We start from the raw sequence: 27485 nt of genomic DNA on the forward strand, positions 1-27485 counted from the left end.
TGGGAGAAAGGGTTTTCTTCTTTACAGTTGCTCATGCATGTGCCCAGGGTGTCCATTTCCAATCCACGGGCAGAAATGTATAGTGTGGGTGTGTCTGCCTCCTTTGAAAGAGGTTTTAAAAAGATCTGAACAGGGAGGTGAAGAGTCTTGGAGAAATAGAGAAATACATTCCCACAAGAGGAGTCTGGGGCGAGTGTGTAAAGTCGTCATTTGAACATGTCCAGTAACATGGCTGCTGCCCAGGAATTCCCTGCGAAAATGCTGTATCTGCACACCTCTCCATAATTATATTGACACCCCTATCTGTCTATGTATCTACACCAATACAGATACCAATCTAGATACACAGGCAGGCAGGCAGACATGCAGAATTCTTTTAAAACTTGTACCCCCATGTCCTCTAATTATAGAATTTCTCATGAGGAAGGAGGAGCTAGTATTCAATTTTGGTCACCAGTTTTTGATATTTTGTATACATCTTGAGAAATATCACATACAAGACACCCAGTATCACTGACATCTACTACACAAAATTTCATAATTGTCGTTTCCTTGTATTTTAGAGCAAGTGAAGTTTCAAATGCTTAATTTCAAGGGTGGGGGTGAGGTGCGGGTTTCAATGCCTAACTCAACTGTCCACTCAACATGGCTTTTTTGAATGGACACAGGTCCCAGAGAATGACACATCTGCTCTTTTGTGTTCATTCCTCAGAATTCCAGAAGACTCAAGGGGATTCTCCTGAGCCTGAGGCATGTGTGGAGGTCAGAGACAATAATCAGGCACCGGGAGAAGAGTCCTCTGACTCTGAGTATTTCTCCTGTGTGTCGCGTCCAGGACAGCTTCCTGCTGCTGCTGAGGATGGTAAGGGAGATCACAAAGGCTGGGCGGGATGAATAGCTGGGGTGGCTCAGCCCAATCCCTATTTATTTCACTTTCCTTTCAAAAACAGGAAAGGGCTTCAGGGCAGAGGAACTGAGACTGAAGCCTCTGCACAGGGACAAATTGGGGTGTGCTTTCAAGGACAGGACAGTTCCCCATGTGAACACTGGGACAGTTGTGAGTGAGATAGTGGGCTGTGCTGATAACAGTGTGGGAATTCAATTCCAACCTCTTCCGTCAGATCAGCACAACCCCCCCTCCCAACACACACCCTAGATTCCTTCATTCCAGCTGTAGCCCCCCTATTCCTTCCTTTCACTTTTCCTCTCACATGCACATGACTTCATTCCAGATGCATCCTTCCCATTCTCTACGAGCATTACAGATACACACTTCCACCTTCCCTACTCACACAATCATTCTCAAACTCTGGTGTCTACACACTAACCCATAAATAACGTACACCCTTTCACACAGACAACTTGTTTCACCTTCCTCATTAGAGCTAGCTACGAATCTCTATTCCATTTATAAAGACACACCTTGTGAAAATCCAGTCACTTATGATCTATAGTGGCACAACCAGTATTACCACACATTTAAAATTTTCAAAGGAAAACCATGCTATGCTACCCACGTTAATGAGGCTATCTGGAATCACTAAAGACATTACATAGCAGACTCTTGTTTATTTAATGGATGGATAAATACACAAACACCAAGCACAGAACACATCTATCATTTTAATTTAATTTTTCCACAAAAGCAGCTCTACAGCATGGACACAGGACAGGGGCCCCAACCTAAGGCCAGAAAGCAATGGAAGCTGCTTCTGCTTCAGAGTGGCTCCCCTGCATCCCTTGTGAGGACAGGCTTGCTGGTGCTGGTAGAAGGGACTATTGAATGGGATGCAAAGGACAGTGGGGATCTAGGCAGAGCCCAGAGATGAGCCGAGTGATTGTGCTCATCAGTCAGCACAAGGCTGCCCAGTACAGAAACTCAAAATGCTTCTCCATCTTCGTTAATATAATCCCCAGTGGAAGTAGTAAATTCCAAGGGAAAATACTTAGGATTGGAGCGAGCCCAAGGAGACAAGCAGAGGGCAGTGAGTTATTTGAAGAAATGGTGAAGGAGAAACATGGAAGAACATGTTGGTATGAACTGGGCAAGGACAGGTTATACTACCAGGAAGGTGTGACAGCGCTAATAGCCTAAAACAGGCCCAACACGGTAGGATCCTCAGGTCCTGATCTGAGTATAGACATACGTGGTCTGAGACCCCAGCACAGCAGTATCTTTTCATAGCCGATGTTCTCAAGTTCAACCCTATACAGACCCATCTGCACCCGCAATCCTCATCTTTAACTTCCTTGTCATCTTCCACATGCATCCGAGTTCTCTATTCTTTGTTCCAACCATACAAAAGTGCTGCATTAGTTGTCCCTGTGTTAATGTCATGTAAACCAGAGTGCACAATACCTGCTTTGCATCACCTCCTTTTCACTCTCTGTACTTGTGTTTGTAATCTTCCATGTTACATGTGACTATAGTTCGTTCATTCTTGGCATATAAATAGGGTCATTATTGATTATACTTGTACGAGCATTTGGGTTACTTTCAATCTGGGACTACTCTAAAAGGTGATATTCTGAACATTCTATTCTTCAGGGGCATCCTCTTTCCCTGAAGGTTCTGGGGAGCCTTATATGTGTGCATAAGTTATATGGTACTGTGAATATAGGGCACTTAAGCATGTTCTATGGGGCAGGCATGGGTCTAAGCTTTTTTCTCTCAGGTAATGCCTTATCCTCACCCTTGGGGAGATGTAATGTGGTTACCCTAGATACATAAAGTGACTGTCTTTTGCATAATCCATATCATTGGTTGTCAAGTTTTGATATGATGTCCAAGATAAAAATTCAAGTTGATGGTAGAGTTTGTGTTGGGTAAAAGGGATCCCCCCCCCCCATCAGTGGTCTGCCCTGATGCACGTGTCAGAATGCTAAGGAACCCTGTCTGACTTGCATCATAATGGCTCTACTGGTGTATTTAAGCACGGGCCGGGCCACTGAGTGAGTGAATGGGTGAGGAGAGAGCCTCTTCAGTCGCTTGTTCTTGAATATTAGATACTGACTTGATTCTTGGCTGTCATCACTTGAACTTCTGGCAACAGAGTTCCAGGGAGGAAGGCACCTGACTTTAAGTCAATCTCTGAAGTGTTCAGCCATGAAGCACAAACGAAAAAGGAAATATTTTGAAACCACACATTCCCCCAAAGTTGTCAGGATGTCAGGAGGTGTGTGTCAGTGATATTCTCTGAGCATTGCAGATCTAGAAACCGTCTTCTAAAGAAAGGGAGCGAGGATTCCTACTTATGGGAGAGAGAGAAGGCAGGAAGGTGGGAGGGAGGAAAAGGTGTGGGTGCGCAGGTCTTTCTAAGGGATCAGATAATCTGAGGGTCGAGAGGAGGTTCCTCTAGGTCCCTGTGTCTGTGGTGTAGGACCTGTGTTCCCTACATCATGCCGCTCTGGGCTACTGTATCACAGATGCAATGATCGCGTAGTAGAATTTTTCTTCTATAATGTATTTTCCTTTATTTCATTTTTTACAATGTTACAAGTTTTCCAATAGTACTTTTTCCAGTTAATGAAGAAAGTGTGGCTCAAAGAGGTAAATGAAAAATTGGCAAAAAAAGTTTGAGTGCCTAAAATTGGAGGTGCAGGGATAAGAGTATAAAGTCATAGAGTATGAATTGATTTCTTAGATTGTCTTAGACATTGAGACCTATCTTTCTTTATCTCAGAATATAGACATGTAAATATGACTCATTTATGAAAGAAAAACACGAGCACGATACACACACACACACACACACACACACACACACACCGTTTAAGCACCATAGTTGAATTAAGAAAGTTTGGCTCTTTCTGGAAAAACGGTAAACTGAAATAGTTGTAGTGACTGTGAGGTGACTCTGTGCCTTCCCTTGGCTTATACAGCATAAATAAGCCATGGGAAGACACAGAGTAGTTTCTAATATAATGGCTTGCTTAATATGTACCAGGTCCAATTATTTGCTTCTCAAAACTCGATTCATTAGTTGGACTAGATTACGACTGAGTAACTAATACATGAAGGAACTTACCTACTTCTTATGTAATAATTAGTGTATGTGAGGGATTAGGGCAAGTCTCCCAGCTGATAGTAACTTTTTATCATTAAAACTCACCTTTCAAATAGACCCCAGGTTATCAACATGCCAGTTAGCTAGAAAAGGGAAGAACATGGCAGGGCACAGAGGAGGACTTCATGCCTATGCCTGTTTGGGGCACGTGTCCTTGCCACTCATTTCCCACTGCAGAAAACTTACTCACATGGTCAGAAATACTGTAGCTCCAGAGGAAAGGCGTTCCAGGCCCAGGGCCTCGGTCCCCTCTGGAACCAGTGAAACCAAGACAAGTCCAGGAAGAGGGCAGGTTGGGAGAAAGGCTTTTCTTCCTTGCAGTCACTGGCAGCTCATGCTCCCCAGCCTGGCACACACTCCACTGCCCCACCTCTGCTGGACACAGTCTGAGTCACTGTAGTGTGGGCTGAGAGCGAGAAGGGGCTGAGGAGGAGCCAGGTGGGGAGACGGGGCAACGCGATGGCCTGGGCTCAGAACTGAGACCCTTCCCTTAGCAGGGGCCATAAATGACCCCTAGCCCAAGAACTGCCCGGGGTGTAAGTTTCCAATCCCCAGGCAGAAATGTATCATGTGGGTGTGTCTGCCTCCTTTGAAAGAGGTTTTCAAAAGATCTGAATAGGGAGTCTGAGAGTCTTGGAGAAATACAGAAATACATTCCCAGAAGAGGAGTCTGGGGCAAGTGTGTAAAGTCTTCATTAGAGCATCTCCAGCACCATGGCTGCTGCCCAGGAATTCCCTGCGAAAATGCTGTATCTCTAGCCCTCACTATATTTATATTGACATCCCTATCTTTCCATACATCAATGTAGATACCAATCAAGACAGGCAGGCAGGCAGGAAGACATGCAGAAGTCTTTTAAAACTTGTACCCCATGTCCTTAAAAAGCAGCTAGTACCCAATTTTACTCACTAGTTTGTGATATTCTGTATACATCTTTAGAAATGTCACATACAAGATACCCAGTATCACTGACATCTACATACAATTTTCATAATTGTTGTTCCCTTGTATTTTGGAGCAAGTGAAGTTTCAAATGCTTGATTTCATGGGGGATGGGATGCAATGCCTAACATGATTGTCCACTCAACATGTCTTTTCTGAATGAATACAGATCCCAGAAAATCTCCATCTGTTTTTTTGCATTCGTTCCTCAGAATTCGAGAAGACTCAATGGGATTCTCCTCAGCTGGAGTCACGTGTGGTCCCAGACCGCAGTCAGACACCAGGAGAAGAGTCCTCTGTCTCAGAGTGTTTCTCCCGTGCATCTGCCCCAGGAAAGCTTCCTGCTGCTGCTGAGGACGGTAAGGGAGATCACAAAGGCTGGACAGGATTAATAGCTGCAATGGCTCAGCCCAATCCCTACTTACTTCACTTTCCCTTCAAAAACAGGAAAGGGCTTCAGGGCAGAGGAACTAAGACTGAAGCCTCTGCAGAGGGACAAATTGGGGGTGTGCTTTCAAGAATAGGGCAGTTCCCCATATGAATACTGGGACAGCTGTGAGATAGTGGGCTGTGCTGTTAACAGAGTGGGAATTCAATTACCTCTTCCCTCAGATCAGCACAAACTTATGCACACACACACTCGATATTCCTTCATACCAGATATGGCTCCACTATTCCGTCCTATCACTTTTTCTCTCATACACACATCCCTTCCAGATGCGTCCTTCCCATTCTCTACGAGCGTTACACAGATACACACTTCCACCTTCCCTCCTCACACAATTATTCTCAGACTCCTCTGTCTACACACTAACCCGTAAATAATGTACAACCTTTCACACAGGTAACTTGTTCTAGCTCCCCCATAAGAGCTGGCCTAAGCACTCAAAAACTCATAGGCCCTGAAATGAATGCACTTTCATATAGAGGCTTTCTATTCCACATACCATTTCATCCACAAAACCTTCAGCCCAAAGCCTTCAGCCCCTCAGAGAGCTGCACTTCTGGGAAGCTCAAGCACACTTCCTCCAATATGCTCTGTCTTTAGCTGTTTCACAATAAAAACATGTACCACCCTTGTTCACCGTCCTTAACCACCCCCTTACCAATGTCAGAAATACTCACCACGTATGTTCCAGAACATACACAGACCTCCACACCCTCAATCCCACATAATCACACCACACACATACCTCAGATAAAATGTATGTCACACAGCATTCTGTGATTTCACATATGTACGTACTTCCAGGCCATGTGCCCACATAGGAATATTCTCATGACCATCTCAACTCCTACAGACTTCACACACTTATTCTAGTTTTCTCATGTCTGAAACTTCCTTTCCCAGGCAGAGGAGGAGGAGGAATCCCTCAGTGGCATCAGGATATTCTTCAAACTGAGCCTCCTGAGATGACTCTCCCCAAGGTCTTGGAGGAAAGGGAAGCTTCCTCCGTCTCTACCCAAGACCCCTTTCCACCAAACCTGGGAACAGCACCCATCAACAAGATTTACTACAGGCCAGTACAGATGAAACAGGTGTGGCTGTGTCATGGGATGAGGTGGAAGTCTTGGAGCCCGCCTCAAAGAAAACCAAAAGAGAATATGTTTTTGAAGAGGCTTAAAAAAAGGGTGAAGAGGACTCAGACATATGGAGCCGCTTGTCTACACGGGAACTCGTAGATGTCAGGAACTATAGAGAATCCTCAGAGGAGATGCAGCATGCTGGCAGTAAGGTGGAGCCTCCAACCCAGGAGGAGTGCCCCAGGGTCAAGGCGCCTGAGTGGCTGGTGGCCCTTGACAGCGGCTTCAGGTGCCTGGGCTGCTGCCGGGTTTTCCCCAGCTTGGAGGTCCTGCAGGACCACGTGGACAATGCCATCCGTGAGGGCTTCAGCTGCCAGGGTTTCCATCGCATCTTGGCATGGCTAAATAACAAGAATAAGAAAGAAGAGGAGGAGAAGAATCAATGCACAATCATTTAGATGGTAGACCAAAGAACACTTTGACAGTAAGACATCCGCCTGCGAGTATGTAGACTTTTTCAGGCCCTAGGAAAGTGGAAGTGAAGTAGTCCAGACTCTACTGAGGGCCTTCATCTCTTAGCAGCCATGATACCCACTTTCTTTAAATGTATCCACCACCTTCCCTACATACATATCTGTGTTATGCTTTGGTATCATATCCAGAAACAAATTGCCAAGATCATTGTAAAGATTACTTACAAGGGAAACCCCATCAGGATATGAGCACACTTCTCAGAGGAAACTTTACAGGCCAGAATGGAGAGGCATGAAATATTTAACATATTGAAACAGAAAGACCTTAGACCAAGAATCCTCAACCGAGCAAGATTATAATTTAATTTGAAGCAGGGGTTAAATAATCTCCAGGTAAAGGAAGGTTCAAAGAATTTATAACAACAAAACCAGCATTACAGGATATTAAAGGGATTGCTGTAGATGAAAATGTTCCTAAGGCTAAATAGTTTTGATTAGGACATCTAATACACAAAGGGTGAAGGAAGAAGAAGAAAAAAAAGCAATTTTAGGCTGTGTTTGATATAGAGCAATCAGCAACTTAATATAGTCTGTTATACACTAAGGAAGCTATCCTTGAGCCTTTGGTAACCACAAACCTAAAGCCTATAATAATAATAGATACAAAAAATTAAAAAAGAAAAATCTAACCACAGCACTACAGAAAACCATCAAATAACAAGAAAAGAGAGGGATCACGGGAAGATGACAGCACGAGTAGTTCAGAGGAAATCTCCTCCCCAAAACATATATATTTATGAAAATACAATAAATACAACTATTCCGAAAAGAGACAACAGGGAATGGAGTACAACAGGCAGGATACATCTACATCTGTGAGAACTCAACATCACATGAAGGGGGTAAGATACAAGCCATGGCCAGGCGGGACACAAATGCTCACCCACCACAAAACCCGGCGGGAAGACAGCAGTCAGAAGGGGGAGGGAGTGAAAGCCCAGGACTGCTCAACAACCAGCTCTAGAAATCCACACCTGGAACACAGACACAAGGTGCACGGGGTGCTGAATATCACAAAAACAGAAAAGCAAAACCTGTGGGCAGGTCCCCGCAACCAGTGCCCCTGAGACAAAAGAAAAGCGAGTGCTTTCTGCAAGTCTTAAAGAGACAGGGACCTCATAGCTGGACGAAGCTGTCCCGGCAAACTTAGCCAGCAGCTGGGAATCCCGGGGAAACTTAGGCGCCCTGAACCCCGAGGAGGAAGTGCAGCTCTGAAGCCCCTCACAGCACTAAGGAGCCTGCCAGTCGTTCCTCCAACTGGCGCGGACCCCGACACACTGGCCCAGTATCGGGAGAGTGGCAGCGCATGGCAGCCAGTCCAAGATAGTTCAAACAACACCTGAGAAAGGATCTGCAGAGACAGACCTAACCACTCTCCCTGAAAAAGAATTCAAAATAAAAATCATAAACATGCTGACAGAACTGCAGAGAAATATGCAAGAGCTGAGCGATGAAGTCCGGAGAGAGAGTACAGACCTCCCGAGGGAGATTACAGACGGGAAAGAAACTCTGGAAGGATTTATAAGCAGAATGGATAAGATGCAAGATGCCATTGATGGAATAGAAACCAGAGAACAGGAACGCATAGAAGCTGAAGCAGGGAGAGATAAAAGGATCTCCAGGAATGAAACAATATTAAGAGAACTGTGTGACCAATCCAAAAGGAACAATATCCGCATTATAGGGGTACCAGAGGAAGAAGAGAGAGAAAAAGGGATAGAAAGTGTCTTTCAAGAAGTAATTGCTGAGAACTTCTCCAAACTGGGAGGAAATAGTTGCTCAGACTACGGAGGCACACAGAACTCCCAAGACACGGGACCCAAAGAGGACAACACCAAGACACATAATAATAAAAATGGCAAAGATCAAGGAAAAGGGCAGAGTATTAAAGGCAGCCAGAGAGAAAAAAGGTCACCTACAAAGGAACACCCATCAGGCTATCATCAGACTTCTCACCAGAAACCTTACAGGCCAGAAGAGAATGCCATGATATATTTAATGTAATGAAACACAAGGGCCTTGAACCAAGGATACTTTATCCAGGATGATTATCATTTAAATATGAAGGAGGGATTGAACAATTCCCAGACAAGCAAAAGTTGAGGGAATTTGCCTCCCACAAACCACCTCTACAGGGTATCTTAGAGGGACTGCTCTAGAAGGGAGCAATCCTAAAAAAAGCACAGAACAAAACACCCAAAATATGAAGAATGGAGGAGGAGGAAAAAGAAGGGAAAGAAATAATCATCAGATTGTGTTTATAACAGCTCAATAAGTGAGTTAAGTCAGACAGTAAGGTAGAAAACAAGCTAACCTTGAACCTTTGGTAACCACGAATCTAAAGCCTTCAATGGCAATAAGTACATATCTTTCAATAATCACTCTAAATGTAAATGGACTGAATGCACCAATCAAAAGACACAGAGTAATAGAATGGATAAAAAAAGCAAGACTCATCTATATGCTGCTTACAAGAGACTCAGGTCAAACCCAAAGACATGCACAGATTAAAAGTCAAGGGATGGAGAAAGATATTTCACGGAAACAACAGAGAGAAAAAAGCAGGTGTTGCAATACTAGTACCAGACAAAATAGACTTCAAAATGAAGAAAGTAACAAGAGATAAAGAAGGACATTATATAATGATAAAGGGTTAAGTGCAACAAGAGGATACAACCATTATAAACATATTTGCACCCAATAGAGGAGCACCAATGTATGTGAAACAAATACTTACAGAATTATAGGAGGAAATAGAATGCAATGCATTCATTTTGGGAGACTTTAACACACCACTCACTCCAAATGACAGATCCACCAGACAGAAAATAAATAAGGACACAGAAGCACTGAACAACACACTAGAACAGATGGACCTAAAAGATATCTATAGAGTTCTATTTCCAAAAGCAAAAAGATACCCCGCCATCATCTTAGGCCAACCCAAGGGCCTCCCTGCCCATGGCAGCTTCGGGGATCAACGCAGGGGCTGCCGCCTGCACACAGCTTACCGGCACAGACAGCAGAGACAGGCACTGTGACCGGACCAGGAAGCAGGAGAGACTTTGTGCTCCAAGCTGAACCAACGCCCCTCACATACGATGACTCCCATCGCTCCAGGACTATGAAAAGGCAGAAGAACCCTCTTCAATCCAAAATCCCTGAAACACCAGAAAGAGGGCGCAGTTAGACTGAAATGAGAAAAATTCCTGAAAAATAACACCACAATGTTGCTCATGTGAAATCTGAGCATAAGATTGTATACCAATGATACCTTAATTAATTAATTAATTAATAAAACAAAGTTGAGTTGAAAAGTAAATTACACATTGATATGCACTATATGATGTCATTAATATAGTTTTTAAAACATGGAAAATATAATACATTGTCTGTCGATACTTTCATATGGAATGATTGCATATAAACATGATGAAGATAACCAAAATACCCCCATCAGTGGTTTCCTTAGGAGTGGTAGTGAAGAGCACAGGATAAAGGAAGTCCGTGTAAACGACTTCAACTGCATCTGTAACATCCTACCTATTATTTTTCAATCTAAAGGAAATGTGGCAAGATATGGACATTTGACAGGCCAGAGTAGTAGATAACAGGGTACATCAGTGTTTGCTATACACGTCTCTATTCTCTTCTATACAATGAACATATTTTTAAAATTAGATGCAGACTGTAAATAATCTAAGGATTTTGAAAGAATTCCATCCTCTGCACTTTACTATATATTCTCTTTTTAAAAATTAACTCATTGCGAAACCGGGGGATACGTAGTAGCTGCAGGCCCTGCAGCTGCCATATTCAACAGTTAGTACCGTTGCGAGTGCCGGCAGGAGAGGGCGCTCCCGCGGCACCCTGCATGCTTCGGACTGCCGGCCCTGACTGCCGTCCCGTCTGCGCAGCGGAACCGGCGGAAACCAGATGTTGATGGACCCGGGAAGTCCTGGGCCTGCGAAGTGCTCGGCTGCGCCTTCCTCCAGGTGCGCGTCTGCCGGCGGCACCAGCCTCGCCCTCAGCCTGGATTGCGTCTTCACGCCCGCTGGGATCCCGGCGCTGCAGATCTGTGGTGGAGGGTCTAGAGTGGGACCCACTTCAGGGATGAAGGCAACAGCGACGGCCCTGCAGACTGGAAGGAATCCAGATCGGAATCACAACTGGAATTTTTAAAGAATTATAAATTTTACTTAGAAAAAGCATGGCTGAGGACATCAACCAACAGTTTGAAAAAGAGAACCAATGATGGAAGGGATGAGGAGGATTAGCTCTATTAAATATTATATTATAAAATAATAACTAAGAAGGTATAATATAAAAATAAGATTTAAATGGCTCAAAAGAGAGGCATAGTATAGGATAAAATAAAAATAACAAAAATGGGGAAAGAATATCTATATAGATATTATTTTAACTTCACATTTAATTCCTTCCTCAAGTCAGAATGAATTCCAAATAGACTGTAGAGTTAAGAAGGAAAATCAGCAACGTGTGGACTATAATGTCATCCAAAAGTGTTGGTTTTTAAAGAAACTACAGTGGAGGACACCAACTAATATAAAGGAGAAAAACCTGCGATGCAACAACAAAGAGCAATAAAATAAAACAGAAAACAAAGAGTGTAAAGTATTTGTTTAACTGGGATGAAAATTTAATATATTCTAAATTGAGAATTTACATGGGAGATATCACATCAATAGATGTCAGTTGATAAGCTCCCCAACACACATAAACCCTGTGTGATAGGAAATTTAAATATCAACCTAATGTAACTGAGAATATTCAATTCAACAACAGTGAGAGGAAATTTATTTAAAATGGTTCCTTAATGGTGACATCCAAAATATATAAAGAGCTCACACGCCTCAACAAACAAAAAGGAAATAATCCAATTTAAAAATGGGCAGAGGAGCTGAATAGACAGTTCTCTGAAGAAGACATTCAGATGGCCAACAGACACATGAAAAGATGCTCCACACCGCTTGTCATCAGAGAAATGCAAATTAAAACCACAATGAGATATCATCTCACACCAGTTAAGGATAGCTACCATCCAAAAGACAAACAACAACAAATGTTGGCGAGGTTGTGGAGAAAGGGGAACCCTCCTACACTGCTTGTGGGAACGTAAGTTAGTTCAACCATTGTGGAAAGCAGTATGGAGGTTCCTCAAAATACTCAAAATAGAAATACCATTTGACCCAGGAATTCCACTTCTAGGAATTTACCCCAAGAATGCAGCACTCCAGTTTGAAAAAGACAGATGCACCCCTATGTTTATCGCTGCACTAATTACAATAGCCAAGATATGGAAGCAACCTAACCTAAATGTCCACCAGTAGATGAATAGATATAGAAGATGTGGTACATATACACAATGGGATATTACTCAGCCATAAGAGAAAAACAGATCTTACCATTCACAACAACATGGATGAGGCTAGAGGGTATTATGCTCAGTGAATTAAGCCAGGTGGAGAAAGACAAGTACCAAATGATTTCACTCTTAAGCGGGGTAGAAGAACAAAGGAAAAGTGAAGGAACAAAACAGCAGCAGAATCACAGAACTCAAGAATGGACTAATAGTTACCAAAGGGAAAGGAACTAGGGAGGACGGGTGGGAAGGGAGGGATAAGGGTGGGGAAAAAGAAAGACGGCATTACGATTAGCATGTACGGTGTGAGGGGGGCTGTGCAACACAGAGAAGAGAAGTAGTGATTTTACAGCATCTTACTATGCAGACGGACAGTGACTGTGAAGGGGTATGTGGGTGGGGGGGGCTTGGTGAAGGGAGGAGCCTAGTAAACATAATGTTCTTCATGTAACTGTAGATTAATTATACCAAAATAAAAAAATAAAAACCCTATTCGTTAAAAAGTAAGGTTCTTAACATACTGCTTAACAGACAATAATTCAGCCCACCTTGGGAGCAAAGCAGGCAGTCTTGAGTGACATGCTTCCAGACCAGGAAACGGCTATCCTTGGAGGAAATCAGAGCAATAAATTTCTTCTAAATAACCCAGAAGACCAATAAGAAACTTAGTGTCTCTTCAAAGATAAATATTTTTGGACCGCTCAGCAGGTGTACATCCCTAGACAATGCACCAACCCAGGGCTCTTTTGTCCCCACCTGGTGTGAGCCAGTAGCTCTGTACTCTCACTTTATCTCTAAATAAAAGCCTCTCACTTGCTCTCCTACCTTGAGTGTTTGTGAAGTTCATTCTTCAACTCCACAAATAAGAACCCTGGCATCAAAGGGGCACAAAAATTTCCAAGCATAATGTAGGCTGGTCACAGAGAATAAAGCCAATGATTCTGTAACACCTTCTTACCAACGTAAGTTGATAGTATCTGTGCTAGGGGGTGTAAGTATTTAATAATATGGGTTAACTGTTGAACCACTCACTGTGCTGTACACATGAAACTAAAATAAGACTGAATATCAATAAAAAGGATTAATAAAACTAAAAGCTTGTTCTTTGCAAAAACTAATAAAATAGCAAACCCACAGTAAGAATGATCAGGAAAGGGTATAAACAACATTAGGAATGAAAAAGAATTGCTATCACAGACTTAAGAGTTTTTTAAGCAAAACAGATTACTCTGAGCAACTGAATACAATCCATATGAAAAGTTAAATGAAATGGAACATTTCCTAGAAAAATGGTTTGCCAAAACAAACTCGAGAAGAAATGGAAAAGCTGAATAAGCCTATAAAAGAAAGCAAATCAATAGTTACTCTACTCACAAAAGACAATACCGAAACACCAGGCCCAGACAGTTTAAGAGGCAGTTCTGTCTTAGATAAAATGTTTCAGGAAATAGAAAAGAAGGGAAAGCTCTTCAATTGATTTTAGGATACCAGTAAACTCTTAAATGACAGACAGGAACAGTTGAAGTAATGAAAATTATGTGCCAATCTAATTTATGAAAATAGAGAAAAAAATTCTAACTAAAATGTTAGCAAATCAGACTTTAGAAGGCAGTATCTCATGACCTCAAGAGCATATCCCGGTAACACAAGTGTAAATAAATTCTAATCTAATCTATTCATGTAAATCACCACATTAACACATTAAAAAAGAAAAATCTGTGATCACCTCAGCAGATATGGAAAAGGCAATTGATAAAATTTTTTGTACCCAATTGATGATATTTATTTAATCTCTTAACAAATTAGAATGGAAGGAAACCCCCTAGGACATAAATCAGTTTTGAGAATTATCTCCAGTAATGCCCCTTGGGTGCCATTACTGGCATGTGAAACTGAGCAGGTAGAGAGTCTGCCCAGTGCCTGCCCGGCTGCATTCACTCACTGCTGCTGACCACAGGCTGCTGTGTCTCCTCTTCTTCCCTGTTCTGAACAAAACTTCTTGGGCTTCATCCTACACCTGCCTCCCCACTGGCCATGTGCTGGGGGTGTGGTGGTCTGGGTTTGTCTCCTGATTTCATAAATCAGAGATGACACGGACCTCCATCAGGACCTGAAGGAGAGCCTGCACATCACCACATCTGGAATTTGATCTGAAGATAGTGACTAGATGTGACCTAGTGTGTGTCTCTACATGCGGGTGAGGAAGATAAAATAGACATTTGGCTAACATGAGGGCAGACTGTGGCAAAAATTGCCTTGCTGTTCACAAACCTTTCTTCTTCCTTCTGGGAACAAGGGCGAACTAGAGAATCCAGCCTTCTTCACAGTTACATGTGGTTAGATGACTGAGTCCTGGCTACTGGAAAGAAGGCATACCTGGTGTGCACTGCTTCTGCCCTGACTCATAAAAAATCCTATATGTGACCCTCCACATTCTTTCGTATGCGAGGAAGCTACTAGATGGAAAAAAACTTGGGTCTCTTCTGCGATGGTTTAAAGAACCGACCACTCGTCAGAAATACAGGATTCGACACTTACGCAAGCAAGAAACTTATTTTTGGAGACCGACATTGAGATGTTGATGCCTATTGTAGCAGCTAATATTATCTTAACTAATAGAAGTAATTAAAACCTACATCAGACTTACGGGGAAATGTTAAACTTGTTCCTTTTACAGTCAGCAACAAATGAAGACAGTTCAGTGACCTCCCCTTTCAGTGGGTGCTGGAGGCAAGTACGGGGATGTGACTGACTGGTGAATATGGATGGATGGGTGGGTGGGTGGGTGGCAGACAGCATACGATTGAAAAGGAAAAACAAAAATGTCATTATTTATTGTGTATATAAATATGTAGAAAATCCAAGAGTCTCTAAAGACACACTATTAAGAATGATGCTTTAACATCTTCCTATGTTGACAGATAGTAACAGCACTACTTGAGGTAAGGATTTAACAATATGGGCAACTGTTAAACCACTGTGTTGTATACTTGAAACCAGTATAACATTGTATATCAACAATACTTCAAATAAAAAAAAGAATAAAAGAGATCGGAGATTTTGATGACCAATACAGAAACGTCACTTGTGATCTTATATAATAGCAACAAACAATTAGAAAATGTAATCTGTAAACAATGCATAATTTGTAATAGCACAAAAAACACAAGGCATTAAAGAATAAATCTAACGAAAAGGTATGCAATTGTTTTATAGAGAAAATATTATGCTTACCAAAGACACTTAAAATACTTATATAAATAATTAGATATGTTATGTTCATGACTAGGAAGGCTCAATATCCATAAGATTAAACTTCTTCCCCAAATCAATCTATAAATTTCATGCCATTCCAATCAAATCTAATCAAGTGCTAATGAGACCAAGAACAGCCAAGACAATCTGGGGAGTTGGAAATGGTAGGATTGATCTTAAGATTTCTTACAAAGCTATAGTAATTAAAACAGTTGTATTTCTACACGGATGAATAAATACACCAATGAAACAGAGTAGCAACGAAGTTAAAACAGACCTACATACAAAGGGAGCCAGATACATACCACAAGAGGAAGCCCTTAAAACAAATCGGGGAGAAAATACATGCAACTCAGTCAATGGTTCTAAGACAATTAACTTTCCATATTAAAACATGACAAAGTTAGAGTAAAAGTATAAAACCTTAAGAGGAAAACATAAAACATCTTGAAAATTCAGAGTAAGAAAACTTAAACAAGTAAATAAAAATACAAACCATTAAGGAAACACAAATATATCTAACTACAGAGGGATATATATTTGTACTTGCTTGGTTATAGTAGGCACACAAAGAAAGTCTGGAAGGATGCACAAGAAATGAATACAAGTGCTGGAGGGTTGACAGATGGGGGACAAGAGAGGAAATCATTTCCTTTATACTTAAGAGTACTGTTAACCATGTGAGTATAGTACCTACTTAAAAGTACATTTTTTAACATCTATATACCAAAATATACCATAAGCAAAGTGAAAAGACAAGCCACAGCCAAGATGTTTATAGCCATATAATGAAGTATTCATATCCAGACTACTACTAAAGAAATTCTTAACAAGAAAACACAATCCAATAAAAACTGGGCAAAGGAATGAACATGCAAATCATAGAAGTGAAACCTGATGGCCAATAAAAAACTGAAAGGTTACTCAATTCCATTAATAATCAGGAAATGCTATTTAAGTTTACACAGCAATACAATTTCACCCTCCTAAGTGCGGGAGTAATTAAGTCCAATAATACCCACTGTTGATGAGTGCTGTAGGAACAGGGACTCATACACTTCTAGTGGAAGTGCAAATTGGTACTACCACTTTGGAGAGCAATTTAGTAAAAACTAATTAAGTGAAAGATGTGTATATCCTGTAATAGAGCACTACAATTGTAAGCATATACCCTAGAGAGACTCAAATGCATATGCACAAAGAAACATTTAAAGAATGCTCATAACACTACCGTTTATAATAAAGACAAACTTGAAACAACCTAAATGACCATCAGCAAAAGATTAAATTATGGTATATTCACAGCATGGAATGTCATGTGAACAAATTACAGCTACATGTATTGACATGGATAAATCTCAAAAACAAAGTGGATTCTATATCTTGACTATTGTAAATACTGCTACAATAAAAGCAAGATATGGAAGCAATATAAGGGTCCATCAGTAGATGAATAAAGAACTGGCACATATATTCAAAGGAATATTATTCAGCCATAATAACGAATGAGCTCTTGCTATTCATGACAACACGGATGGACTGAGAGGTATTATGCTGAGTGAAATAAGTCAGACAACTACCACCTATGATTTCACTTTTACGTAGAATCTAAAAAACAAAACACATGAATGAACAAACAAAACAGAAATAGACTAATAAACACAGAGAACACATTGGTGGTTGCCACAGAGGAGGGGGGAGAGAACGGGGTGGAATACATGAAGGGGATAAAGAGGTACACATTTCCAATCAGAAAATAGTCATGGGGATGGAAGGACAGCATAGAGATTACAGTCCATAATATTGCAATTTCTTTGTGTGTTTTGACAGATGGTAAATGCACTTATCATGGTGAGCATTTAGTAATGTACATAATTATTGAGTCACTGTGTTGTGCATCTGAAACCAATATAATGTTGTATATCAACTACATTTCAATTAAAAAAACAAGGTTGAGGAGGGGAAAAAAGATGGTGGCATGAGAAGTTTGGTGGAAATCTTCTCCCCAAATCACATATATTTTGAAATACAGCAAGTACAACTATTCCTAAAACAGTGACCAGAAGTAACAGTACACCAGCCAGTCTACATCTGGGAGAAGAAAACATCTCACAGAAAAGGGTTAAGTAAAAAGCCAACACCCAGCGGGACCCGAGCACTCCCCTGACCCCAGCTCACCAGTGAGAAGAAGAGAATCAGATCGGGGAGGGAGAGGAAGCACAGGGCTGCTAAATACCCAGCCCTAGAAATCTACCCTGGGGTCACACACCCCACATTGCAGGGTGCTCTGGAGATTAGAGGTGCTGAAAACCAAAGTCAGACACTAAGACTGCAAACAGATTCCCACAACAGGCTGCCCTGGGACAAAAGAAAAGAAGGTGCTTTGAAAGACTTCTCAACAGTCAGAAGGCTGCTAAAGGGACAAGGGTTTAGCAGAAGGAACAGGTGGACAAAATCAGCCTGGCACACTCAGCCCAGCAGGTTGGGAACTTTCAGGAGATTCCGGGGCTTCATCCCCCAGATTAGGAATGCAGCCCCAGGTACCTCACTGCAATAAGCAGTCTGCCACTCTTTCCTCCCCGCCAATACCTGCACAAAAAACCGCTGTCCATGCCATTGCTGCAGACAAGCTGGAGAGCAGCCCCACCTACAGCAACTACACAGTTTAACACAAAGGCTTCTCCCTGCGCGTGACTAACTGGCCCAGACAATGGAGAAAGGCACGGTGAGTGAGAAGCACCAAAGGGCTTTGCCTGTCCTGAAAACAACCGCATAGCTTGCCAGCAACCTTTGCCATCTCCCTAGGCCATCCCAAGGGCCACCAGCCAAAGGCAGCTTAGGGGATCAAATTAGAGGCCACTCCCTGCACGTGGCTAAATGGCATAGACAGCAGAGACAGGCATGGTGACCGGGAGACGTAAAAGGGCTATGAACTCATGGCAGATTCCCGCGCTGTTCACCTGACAACCCCGCCATCATCTTAGGCCAACCCAAGGGCCTCCCTGCCCATGGCAGCTTCGGGGATCAACGCAGGGGCTGCCGCCTGCACACAGCTTACTGGCACAGACAGCAGAGACAGGCACTGTGACAGGACCAGGAAGCAAGAGAGACTTTGTGCTCCAAGCTGAACCAACGCCCCTCACATACGATGACTCCCATCGCTCCAGGACTATGAAAAGGCAGAAGAACCCTCTTCAATCCAAAATCCCTGAAACACCAGAAAGAGGGCGCAGTTAGACTGAAATGAGAAAAATTCCTGAAAAATAACACCACAATGTTGCTCATGTGAAATCTGAGCATAAGATTGTATACCAATGATACCTTAATTAATTAATTAATTAATAAAACAAAGTTGAGTTGAAAAGTAAATTACACATTGATATGCACTATATGATGTCATTAATATAGTTTTTAAAACATGGAAAATATAATACATTGTCTGGTGATAGTTTCATATGGAATGACTGCATAAAAACATAATGAAGATAACCAAAATACCCCCCCATCAGTGGTTTCCTTAGGAGTGGTAGTGAAGAGCACAGGATAAAGGAAGTCCATGTAAACGACTTCAACTGCATCTGTAACATCCTACCTATTATTTTTCAATCTAAAGGATATGTGGCAAGATATGGACATTTGACAGGCCAGAGTAGTAGATAACAGGGTACATCAGTGTTTCCTATACACTTGTGAGAAATCTCTGAAAGACAAAAAAGGGAGAGATTGAGAGAGGTAGTTAGACGGGAAGAGAGAGAGAGAAGGAGATAAGGAGAATTGAGAGAATGAAGAGGAATGCCATTGGCTCAGATATAAAACAATGCAGGTGCCCCCAAAAAAGGAAATAGTGGCAAAACAGAGGATGCTTCAGGCTCATGGTAGAAAACCGAGCCACAGAACGCTTGGGTCAGTGGTGACTGACTAACAGGGAGGCTGTAACAAGAACACAGACGTAACCCTGCACCTCCCCACCTCCATCCTCAGTGAGCCAAGAGTCAGCAAGAAGGAGTCTGCCTCCAGGGAGGAGCAGTGCATGTGATGCTTGGGTAATAAAGGCAAGGTGGTATCCTAAAAGGACTCTAGTGGAAAGAGAACCAGGCTCCCCCCTGCCCATCAGCACAGCCCGCACAATACCCTTTCTGATACAACCAGCAGTGGTGGTTCCCACACATTCCGACAAACGCCCTGTGCAGACAGCAGACAGACACTACGGGACATACAACTAAAGGTAAGTGTACAGTGACGGGCAACCCAACAGCATGACCATGGGGGAGAGACAAACTTAGCAAATAGGAAACCTAACTCAAAGGGAATAAGAGTTAGTAGAATAATTCGGACAGGATTTTTTATCCTAAGAATATTTTACATACTTTGAAAAATAGGAGGATAGCAAATTAAGAAGAAGGTTATGAAAACACACCAATCTAAATAAAAATTGAGCTGTTGATGGTAAAAAGACTCAATAAAAGGGCTGAGTTGCAGAATAGACACACCTAAACAATGAACCAGAAGCCAGAAACACTTTCAAAACAGGGCACCAAGGAATAGAAAGATACTAGAAACTACATAAGAAAACTCATGCAAAATAAACATTAAACATCTTCCACAGCTGTAGATAGATATGTGTCTGCAAAATGAAAGGACCCACTAGCACTAAAATGAATAAATCACTCACACACATACACCAGCCCTACCAGATACACACTGTAAAGCCCCTCTGATAAAACAGCATAGTACTACGCCTGCCTAGCTGGACGGGCCAGTGGGACAGAAGAGCCAGAAATATGGAAATGTAGCCAACATTAAGGCAGTAGCTCAAATTGGCAAGGGAAAGGAAAGAATGGTGATGGCACAGTATACAGTCATAGAAAAGAAGGCAAAACTCGATTGGTTCCTCAGACCAAAGCCAAGAATAAATTCCAACCTGGTCAAAGGTCTACAACTAAAAAGCAAAACCACGTAAGTATTGGGAAAGAAATTGGTGAATATCCAGCAGGACTGAAAAAAAGTGTGGAAAACATTCCTTAATACAACTCAAATCCAGGAACAAAGAAAAAACTAAGACTACAAGTCAGACTTTTGTGACAAAAAAATCAATAGCTCCTATGTGCTAGCACAAACAAATTATAATACATAGTAGGAAAAGAAAGGTATCAGTACATTATGTACTTGGAATATAACTGATAAGAAATGTGCAAGAAATAGTACAACTATAAGACTTAACTAGGAGATAATAAAAAGTGACCTAACTGGAGCGAGAACTCATTTTTGAGAAGAGAAGATTACAGCAAAGTTATCCATTCTCTCTCAAATAACCTATAAAATCAATGCAATTGCAATTTTAATATCAACAATATTTTTCAAGGAATTGCAGAAGGTGATTCCAAAATGCATATGAAAACATAAATACAAAAATCACTTTGGAAAAAGTTTAGCAGTTTCTTACAAAATTAAACATAGTCTTACCATATGATCCAGCAACTGTGCTCCATATTTACCTGCAGGTGTTGAAAACTTATAGCCACATAAAAACCTTCCCACATATGTTTATAGCAGCTTCATTCATAACTGCCCAAACTTGGAAGAAACCAAGGCTTCTTTCTGCAGGTCAATTAATCAGACATTAAGAGAAAACATAATAACCATTCTCTAGTTTTCCAAAATACACAAGAGGAGGGAATCCTTGCAAACTCATTCTATCAAGCCAGCATCATTCTAATACCAAAACCAGGCAAACAGACCAAAAAAAGAAAACTACAGACCAATATCCCTGATGAACATAGAGGCAAAAATACTCAACAAAACATTAGCTAACCAAATTCAAAAACACATCAATAGGATCATACACCATGATGAAGCGGGTTTCATCCCAGGGATGCAAGGATGGTACAATATTAGAAAACCTATTAAAATCATTCACCACATCAACAAAAAGGACAAAAACCACATGATCATCCCCATTAATGCCGAAAATACACGTTATAAAATTCAACATCCATTCACGATAAAAACTCTCAACAAAATGGATATAGATGGCAAGTACCTCAACATAATAAAGGCCATATATGACAAACCCACAGCCAAAATCATATTTAACAGGGGGAAGCTGCAAGCTTTTCCTCTAAGATCGGGAACAAGACATGGATGCCCACTCTCTCCACTTCCATTCCACGTAGTTCTGGAGGTCCTCACCACAGTAATTAGACAACACAAAGAAAAAAAGGGCATCCAAATTGGTAAGGAAGAAGTTAAACTGTCACCTTTTGCAGATGACAGGATATTGTACATAAAAACCCTAAAGAATCCACTCCAAAACTACTAGATCTAATATATGAATTCAGTTGTTGCAGGATACAATATTAAAACACAGAAATCTGTTGCATTCCTATACACTAATGATGAATGAGCATAAAGAGAAATCAGGAAAATAATACCATTCACAACTGAATCAAAAAGAATAAAATATCTAGGAATAAACCTATCCAAGGAAGTGAAAGACCTATACTCTGAAACTACAAAACACTTATGAGAGAAATTAAAGAAGATACCAATAAATGGAAACTCATCCCATGTTCATGGATAGGAAGAATTAATATTGTTAAAATGGCCATCCTGCCTAAAGCAATTTACAGATTCAATGCAATTCCTATGAAAATAAGAATAGCATTCTTCATGAACTGGAGCAAATGGTTTTAAAATTCATATGGAACCACAAAAGAACCCGAATAGTCAAAGCAATCCTGAGAAGGAAGAATAAAGCTGGGGTCATTACACTCCCCAACTTCAAGCTCTACTACAAAGCCACAGTAATCAAGACAATTTGGTACTGGCACAAGAACAGAATAGACCAATGGAACAGATTAGAGAGCCCAGATATAAACCCAACCATACACGGTCAATTAATATATGATTAAGGAGCTATGGACATGCAATAGGGAAATGACAGCCTCTTCAACAACAGGTGTTGGCAAATCTGGACAGCTACATGCAAGAGAGTGAACCTGGATTATTGTTTAATCCCATACACAAAAGTAAACTCAATATGGATCAAAGATCTGAATGTAAGTCATGAAACTATAAAACTCTTAGAAGACAACATAGGCAAAAATCTCCTGCATATAAACATGAGCAACTTCTTCCTGAATGCATCTCCTCCAGCAATGTAAACAAAAGCTAAAATGAACACTACATCAAACTAAGTAGGACTACATCAAACTAAAAATCTTCTGTATGGCAAAGGACACCATCAACAGAACAAAAAGGCATCCAACAGTATGGGAGTATATATTTGTAAGCAACATACCCAAAAAGAAGTTAACATCCAAAATATATAAAGAACTCCACACGCCTCAACACCCAAAAAGCAAATAACCCAATTAAAAAATGGGCAGAGGATATGAAGAGACAGTTCTCCAAAGAAGAAATTCAGGTGGCCAACAGACACACGAATAGATGCTCCACATCACTACTCATCAGGGGAAAGCAAATTAAAACCACAGTGAGATATCACCTCACACCAGTTAGGATAGACAGCATCGAAAAGACTGAAAACAAATGCTGGTGAGGATGTGGAGAAAGGGGAACCCTCCTACACTGCTGGTGGCAATGTAAGCTAGTACAACCATTGTGGAGAGCAATATGGAGGTTCCTCAAAAAACTAAAAATAGAAATACCATCTGACCCAGGAATCCGACTCCTAGGAATTTACTGAAAGAATACAAGTTCTCAGATTCAAAAAGACATATGCACCCCTATGTTTTATCACAGCACTATTTACAACAGCTAAGATAGTGAAGCAACCAAAGTGTCCCTCAGTACATGAATAAATTAAGAAGATGTGGCACATAGACACAATGGAATACTAATCAGCCAGAAGAAAGTAAGAAATCCTACCACATGCAACAACATGGATGGAGCTGGGGGATATTATGCTCAGGGAAATAAGTCAGGCAGAGAAAGACAAGAGCCAAATGATTTCCTTCATTTGCAGAGTATAACAAAGAAAACTGAAGGAACAAACCAGCAGCGGACTCACAGACTCCAAGAAGGGACTGGCGTTTACAAGGGGGAGGGGTGTGGGAGGGTGAAGGGGATTGAGCGGTATTATGTTTAGTACACATGGTGTGGGGGATCAAGGGGAAACCAGTGTAGCACAGAGAAGGCACATAGTGGACCTGTGGCATCTTGCTCCACTGATGGGACAGTGACTGCATTGAGGTATGGGTGGGGACTTCATAATATGGGCAAATGTAGTAACCACATTGTTTTTTCATATGAAACCTTCATAAGAGTGTGTATCAGTAATATTTTAATGAAAAAAAAACTGGAAAAAGATAAAATCTATGTTGGGATTTTGATGGGAATGTCATTGAGTTTAGACTAATCCTGCTGCAGTGCTCTTGAATCTCTCTTCTGGTTTTTTGTTTATTTCACTCCTTTTTTTCTTTGTATTTCAGTTGAGGGAACTTCTGTTGCCCTATCTTCAAGTTCACTGACTCTTCTTTCAGCCATATCAAGTATACCTATCAACCCATCAAAATGATTTTGATCTGTTACCATGACTTTTCTTTTCTAGGATTTCCATTTGACTCCTTATAGTTCTCATCTCTGTTGAAATTCCCCATCTGTTCACTCATGTTATCTATCTTTTCCTTTAGAGCCTTTCACATATTAACCATGGTTACTTACATTTCCTGTCTGATAGTTTCAACATCTGAGTCATCTTGCATCGAGTTTATATTTAAAGTTGTGGAAAGTTGGCGGAAAAAATTCAAGTTGGAAAAAGCAATGTCCAGTTTCATGTCCATAGTATGCTTCCATTTGCTTACCAAAGGGAGGAATATACAGGTACACAAGCATCTACTTGTATAAACACGGGATATCTTTAGAAGGATGCTGGGCTTGGAGAACTGGAGGTCTTGAGCTTGAGGGAGGTTTACTTTTCAATGTAAACTCTTCTGTACCATTTGAATTCTTTAAATGTAAAAAGAAAATAAAACCAGTTGACTTGAAAAAAAAAGTAAAGGTAGAACTTTATTTTACTTCACAGTGAAGAAGAAACATTATTTTGAGAATATAGAATCAGGAAGTGTTCCATAATGTCTTGCTTTTATCCTTGGAAAGTTTTTTACAAGATAGAATTATTAAGGGTAGACATCACTGAACATACAATATATGAGGGTGTCTCTGCAGGTAAGCTTTTACTTTCACAAAAGACCTTTTGGGAAATTAAATATCCTATAATTAGATAGCCACATAACTTCTTAAAAGAAAATGCTACAATAATTTAACACAGATATGAGTTATCACCATCCCAAAGGTGTACACCAGAGATTTATAAATGTTTGTGAATCTTATGAAACCTATGGACTCTTTCCCCTCCAGAGACAGACACACAAACACCAATTTACACATAATTTCAGGCAGTTACAGGATCCCTGAAATACATTCCTGAATCCCAGTTAAGCAGAGCTAATTTAAGTTACTAAGGATATAAAAACAATGCCTCAAGTTTTCATTCAACAGATAGGCACTGAGAATATGATCGCTCAGCAAAAATTTACTGACGGGCAGAGGGCATAAATCTCTCTCTCTCTCTCTCTCTCTCTCTCTCTCTCTCTCTCTCTCTCTCACACTCACACACAAAGAGACACAGCAATGGCTGGAAGTGCTAAATAAATGGTGCAACAAGAGCTTATAAAAGGGGTAAATGAAAGTCAAGAAAGGTTTCCCTGAAAAAGTGAAAAGTAAAGTAGAAGTATGAAATGTAATAATGAGAGGAAAAAGCTTCAGGTAAAAGGAACACCATGTGCAAAGGATCTATAGGGTGCTGTGCTAGACGGTGAAGGAAGGCCAGCGCAGCTGAAGCACAGAGACTGAGGAGGATGTGGTATAAGAGAAGGGGAGAGACTGGCCTTATTTACACTGCTCTTCACCAAAACCAACAGAGCTACCAACTAGGTTTCAAGAAAGGGGTGCAGGTCACATGATTAGATTTCTGTTGTGAAGACAGCACGCCAGCTGCACTACAGAGATCAGATTAGAGGTAGTGAAGAGTCAAGCAAAATAGCTGAGAGTCTAGTACAGCAGTTCTAGACTAGGATAAGGGTGGTGATTAACAGTAGCAGAGATCTGAAAGGTAATAGTGAACTTGAACTCTTTTTCACATATTTTTTCCCCTTGAAACTACTTCTTTTGCCAATTTTCTATGATACATTCTCTTAATTTTCAAGAGCTATTTTATAGTAATGTCATTAGCTGTTTATGTCATATTTGCTGTATTTCTTTTTTATAAGTGCTTGTTCTATTTTTTTCCTTTGGCATGGTCTTCAATTTTTCTGTAGATGTATCCATATTTTTTTCCGTTTCTAGTTTTTCTTTCATTCGTTTTTAATTTCAACACCTTCCCTCCTCTCCACTTTTTTCTGCCTTTTTCCCCCCACCTTCATACTAGAACATGTAAAATTTACTTCAGTGCAGGATGTGTATAGTTCCTAATAGGTAAGTTCATTCAGACATCCAGCAAACATTTACAGAGCACCCACGTTGTAGGGAAGAGACATATACACAAAACAGAGAAATAGGTACAAGTGTTTCCAAAGTAGAAAGCACTCTGGTTGCACACAGAACAGACACCTAGCCTGGACTGAGAAGAATTAGTCAGGACTCCCTGAAGGTCAAGATCAAATTTTAACTATTCTGAAGGAGGGGCCTGGAAACTAAGTGGAAGAAAAAAGAGCCCTAAATGAAGAGTAGTAAATGACTAACATTCCTACTCCCAGAGTAATTTCAGAATTGAACAGGAAGCTCACTAGTATTTTCCATGAATTCCCAAGGATATCATTCCAGGTAAGGTCTCAGACTACCTCAGAGGTAATCTAATGGTAAGAGGCCACCAAATGTTCTCTGGAACTAGCACAAGCTTTATGTATGCTTAGGAATATACACTAAATGCCCTCACAGTTTCCCTTTTCAATATATTTCAAATGAAATCTAGGCTTAAAACTTACCAGCAAAGCAATAACATATTTCATGTTTATCTCCTACTTCATCCAACAAGCTCCCATCAGTGGAGAGTTATCTATCCCTGTACCTTCCTAGAGGCTTCCTACTGCCACCTCTTCCCTGCTTATTCCAGTCCCTCTGCCTGGAATGCCCTCTTCCCCTTCCCTAATCACCAACTGTGATTCCTGTGTAAGATCCTTCAAAACCAAAAACAAGTAACACTCACCTCATTTTGCTCTGGGCATTATTCTATATCATAGGTGGATGTTTCCTACCCTTTCCTATCCGAGTGTGGCTTGCCTGACTACTGAAACTGTGTCAAACACAACTACATAAAGTAAGAACAGTGGCTTACTCATGGGCAGACACTTTCAGACCCACTGAATAAAGATACCAAAAAACTTCCTTGGATGTAGCTGTGAGATTCTCATTTGATCCTTGCTTTCCCAGATTACTTTAGGTCTTCAGATAACATGACTTCCATGAATAGAAGCGGAAACTGGAAAGACGGACAGGCGCAGAAAGGGTAGCCTACTGATATTGACACGGTATGGTGGAGGTGATGAGAGCAAATGCCTGATTTAGGGCTCGATTCACGAATGAGGGAGAGAACTGGATATAGCATGTATAAACAGCTTTTTCTTAAAATTTCGCTGTAAATGGAAAGAAGACATGCGGTAATAAACACACATAGTTAAAAACGATACTGTCTCATTCAAGATCAGCCATGTATTAGGAATAACCTACAGGTCTCAATCCCGCCCTTCACTCCCGGCAGT

The sequence above is a fragment of the Manis javanica genome, chromosome 14 (assembly GCF_040802235.1).
Source record: "Manis javanica isolate MJ-LG chromosome 14, MJ_LKY, whole genome shotgun sequence".
In the NCBI taxonomy this organism is placed as follows: domain Eukaryota; kingdom Metazoa; phylum Chordata; class Mammalia; order Pholidota; family Manidae; genus Manis; species Manis javanica.